This window comes from Pristis pectinata, chromosome 10 (genome assembly GCF_009764475.1).
Source record: "Pristis pectinata isolate sPriPec2 chromosome 10, sPriPec2.1.pri, whole genome shotgun sequence".
In the NCBI taxonomy this organism is placed as follows: Eukaryota; Metazoa; Chordata; class Chondrichthyes; order Rhinopristiformes; family Pristidae; genus Pristis; species Pristis pectinata.
In genome coordinates, this window is record NC_067414.1 from 55,893,133 (window position 1) to 55,898,174 (window position 5,042).

Genomic DNA, 5,042 nt, shown 5'->3' on the forward strand with positions numbered 1-5,042 from the left:
GGCAAGAACAATTAATAACAACCTTGCCAACAATGTCCACACTTCCTAAGTCAAAAGTAAAGATATTTGCTTTCAACCAAAGAATGGACCCTGCAGAGCAGAGCTGTGGCAATCATGCTTTATTATACTATTATGTGGACTATGTGTTGGTGGCATTGGAGGAGGTAGATGGGCTGGAGGAAGAACTGGGATTGTTGCTGAGTTACCACACACATGCCAAAGATAAGCGACCTTTTACCTTAGAAGTTTGTCTCTGTTTACAAGCAATGTTTCAGTGATAAATCTGCAGTATGTCCCAATGTTTTTGCACATAGGTATTCATACCTTATTTGGAATTGAATCCAGCACCAGTGGAAAATGCAAACAACCTGATAGGTGCTTATACGTTGGGACATCAAGTCTGGGGTCTGACCCAGTACATCAATTCACACCAATATTTTCCACACCACTGACCCAATGGAGATCTTAGCCAACTTTTACACATGAGACATTAACTCTGAGTCTGCATTAGATAATCCCCTACACCCCGGATATGGCAAGAGCAAATCCCACATCCTTTCCAACAGAGGATTTATTTTATGTAATAGAACATAGAACAGTACAGCCTGAACAGGATATTTGGCCCATGATGTGCCAATCTTGATGCCAATTTATACTATCCTCCTCCTGTGTATCATCCATATTCCTCCATTACCTTCCCCCTTAACCTTAAAAGCATGTCCTCTTGTGTTTGACATTTCTACCCTGGGGAAAAGATTCTGACTGTCTACTCTAAATGTCTTCAAGAATGCATTAAGACACAGCAAGTACATATACGAGGTAGAGGTTTATTTAAATGACAGCACAATAACTACAGCACTTACATGTTAAGTCTCTGAGCTCTTGGTCCAAAATCTGGGTGTTTGTAAAGCTGTAACATTGAGATACAGAGAAAACAGCATGTTTCATGTTTAAAGATACAATATATTTTACCACCTGGCATCTCATTTTTGAGAGACCTGGTAACCAAAATATTGTGTACAGGTCTAGCCTCCCTACCTAGAAAGAGATATATTTGTGACAGAAGAAATGCAATGAATGTTTGCCAGATTGATTCCTGTTATGGTGGGTTTTGTTGTATGAAGATAAATTAAGCAAACTGGCTCTACACTCTCAATAGTTTAGAAGAATGAGAGATGATCAAAATGAAAGGTACAACATTTTTAAGGGACTGGACAGGAGAGATGCAGTACTGATGTTTTCCCAAAATGGGGTGTCTAGACCCAATGATTACAGACGCAAAACAAGGAGCCAGTCTTTCAGGATGTTGTTAAAGAGAAATTTCTTAACCCAGGGTTGGTGAATCTTTAGAATTCTCTCCTCAAGAGGGCTGTAGAGGCTCAGTGGCTGAGTATATTCAAGACCGATCAATAGACGTTAATGGAATCAAAGGATATGGTGTTTGTCCAGGAAAGATGTGCAGAAGTTTTGTGGATGATACTAAAATAGGTGGTGGTGTAGACGGTGTAGAAGGTTATGGAAAATTACAGGGAGATCTTCATCAGTTAGGTATGTGGGCTGAGGACTGGCAAATGGCTTTCAACCCAGAAAAATGCATTTTGGGAGATCAAACCAGGGTAGGAATTATACAGTGAATGGTCGGGCCCTGGGGAGCGTTACGGAACAGAGGGACCTAGGAGTGCAAGTGCATAGTTTGCTGAAAGCAGCTTCACAGGTAGATAGGGTAGTGAAGAAGGCATTTGGCACGCTGGCCTTCATCAGTCAGGGCATTGAGTTTAGGAGTTGAGAAGTTATGTTGTAGTTATACAAGACATTAGTGAGGCCACACTTGGAGTATTGTGTACAGTTTTGATCACCCTGTTATAGGAAAGATGTTATTAGACTAGAAAGAGTGCAGACAAGATTTACCAGGATGTTGCCTGGACCTGGGGTCCTGAGTTACAAGGAGTGGTTGTGTAGACTAGACTTTATTCCCTGGAATGTAGGAGATTGAAGGGTGACCTGGTAGAGGTATACTAGATCCTGAGGGGCACAGACAGAGTGAAAGCACATAGTCCTTTTCCCAGGGAGGGAGTGCTAAAAACAAGAGGGCGAAGGTTTAAGATCAGAGGTGAGAGATTTAAAAAGGGATATCAGGGGCAGCTTCTTCACGCAAAGGGTGGTGTGTATTTGGAATGAGCTGCCAGAAGTAGTGTTTGAGACGGGCACATTAGCAACATTTAAAAGCCATCTAGATATGGATAGGAGAGGTTTGGAGGGCTATGGGCCAAACGTGGGCAGATGGGACTAGCTTACTGGGCAACATAGTCAGCATGGACAAGTTGGGCGAAGGGCCTGTTTCCATACTGCATGATTCTATGACTCTAAGTAAAAGATCATCATGACCTTGTTAACTGGTGGAGAAGTCACAAGGGGCCGAATCGCCTACACCAGTTTCTATTAAATAATGAAGTTCCTTCATTGTTTGAATGGATGTAGGGATTATGATCACTTCTTCCATTTTCCAAGGGTAAGGTAAGGTGAATTATGATTATAGACACTTTACTCTATACACAATTTTAGTGAATATTAATCTGATTACTATTGGTTCTCATAGTTCTTAAAGAATTAGGAGTAGCTTCTCAAAAACTATCTTCAACTAGACAGAAATGAGTGAAGCCATTCTAGTACTATAATCTGTGAATACAGAAATTATGAATTGGCTCTTTTGATATGGATTGCAAGACATACAGCTCAACCAGGAATTTTGCCTATACCTGATCGCCATGTAGAGAACGTCACCCAAGGGAGGTTATGCAGCCATAACAGTTTGCATGCTGAACCTAATCCAATGTTTCCCCAGGCAAAATTCTCAAAGTGTGCTAATGTGACATATAGCAAAATATCTTGAAGTATAGACTTCACAGATATTGGATAAACAGGAAATCAGGGGCACATTGTTCCATACAAAATAATGTTTATATGTTGAACTGAGTTTTCTCTTACCCACTCCTGGTGAAATGGATGTCATCTGGAAGTCCAGTTTATATTACACAAAACTAATTCATCCATAAAGATAGGCTGCTTTCCTGGTAGTTATGACTTGGTGAGGTGCTACAGAGAGAAATTGCAAATTAACTACATATGCTGTAAAGAACTTTAAAAAGCTCAGTTAAAAAAATTATTACTTTTTAATGAATGTGTATTAAATTAATATTAATGGGAACAAGAGCTCTGTGATTATAGAAGATTGTATCTCATAGGTCAACAATCCTACTTTGGGAAAGTCTGTGACCATTTTGCTTGTCGAGCCCCTCTATGAAGCCAAGGTGTTTGTCTGGGTTTCTGAAAACTCCATTCAATATCTGACTTGACAGCAGCAACTAATGACACGACCTGGTGATAACCTTCAATCCAGTTCTCCCATGACCAGTTCAGAAAGACATTTTCTCCTCAACATGAATAGTTACTAATATAATGGGCACTTTCTTCTCCAGTCTATCCACTCCTAGCTATTACTCTCACTCAGTAAGATGAATGAATGAATGAATGGTGGATTACAGTACTGAATTGCTGACTTTTATCAACAAGTCTTTTGTATGGTCATAAAAAATTGACAAGATTTATGTAATAACCAGGCTTAAAGGTTTAAGACGATATTGTTGTCTTCCTTTCTTTCCCATTAGCCAATTCCACTTAAATACTTTATAAGTGAAGTTTTATGATAAGAGAACAGAAATCAATATTGTAGTCATTGCAGAGAACAGATAATGTTAATTTTTTTACCATTTTACACACTTTGGTTTCCCTTTTAAATCCCATCCTGTGCCACATTGTTGCAATTGCTCCTGTATTTGCATAAAATAAAGTACAAGTTGATATAAGTCATAATCTGGCTGCAAATGGTCTTTTCTTAAACTTGTATCATAGGCATTAAGATCCTTTAGTAATTGTCAACATAAATCATTGGCATTTTAAACAGAAGTACTGAAAACACAGTCCCAGAAACCTTAAATGGGCAAAGATTTAGCAGTACAGGATTTCACTGACAAGGTTATTTTGCTGTATTTCATGTGGTGCCGTTGTTCTGGGTAACAGCACAGTTTTCCAGGCTGTTGGCACACAACTCAATCAAAATTTCAAATAATAGGAAAAAATTCTGCCTCTTTTCTCAAAGCTTCATGTAGTTCTCTAGCAAAGCTTGACTTTACAAGGATGTAAGATTGTACAGTACTTTTCAAGATCTAATTGCTGACTTGAAGTGTGCAAAGGATGTCAGATACCTGGTGTCCTGCTGAAAATGTCCCATTGTGAGGTCTTTTCAGAGGTTTTTGGTGCAGTAAAATACTAATTTCTGCACAATTATGTCACTACATTTTAAACTACCATAACAGAAACTCAAATTTTCCCAGGGCACTATCAAAGAAATAAGAATACAACTGTCAACGTGACTGACTAATTGAAGATAATTTAAGAGCTGATTGATTGAATGGGGAGAAAGGGTGGCAAATGAAACATTGGAGCCTTGACCTAATGTCATTCTCCACTTTATCCTCAGTTTGTGGTGAATCATTCTTATTGTGAATGCCTTTCAAACTCTGTTATGTTCCTGCTCACCACCCAGACCCCTTCCCCCAACACCACACTTGCTCTCATTCCTATGTGTTGCTGACTCTGTTCCTTTCTGTTGACTGTCTTCCAACATCAAAAGCAAAATACAGTAGATAGTAGAAATTTGAAACACAACCTTAAAATGCTGTTTGCAAGTGCCGTGAACTGCTAATGGTCTTGATGCTTGTTTCCAGCATTTTCTGTTCCAGCTTTCCACAAAGCTGAAATGCGTTCAGTTGGCACTGCATCAAATTGCTCTTGTTTTGCTATTCATGGCACAAGCCTTTTGCAGTACCGCAGACCTGGAGAGATTTACCATATTGCACTGGTTTTAAGATGACAGACAAGACTGCAGCACTTTGAAGGCTTTGTTAATAATGTGTACATGACATTCTTGCTCCCAGTGACATGGATCATTATTGGCAAACACCATAAAAGAAATATAATGCTCT

The 5,042-nt window shown here is 39.2% G+C and overlaps 1 long non-coding RNA gene across 1 annotated transcript; it reads right to left on the bottom strand.

Moving 5' to 3' along the window:
• Positions 1-888: 888 nt before the first annotated feature.
• LOC127575452 (uncharacterized) lies at positions 889-4,799 on the bottom strand. Its single transcript, XR_007957061.1, has 3 exons — positions 4,727-4,799; positions 2,986-3,093; positions 889-910 (listed from the first exon to the last, which is right to left on the bottom strand). It is a non-coding gene; the product is annotated as an uncharacterized LOC127575452 (long non-coding RNA).
• Between the last annotated feature and the right edge of the window lie 243 nt (positions 4,800-5,042).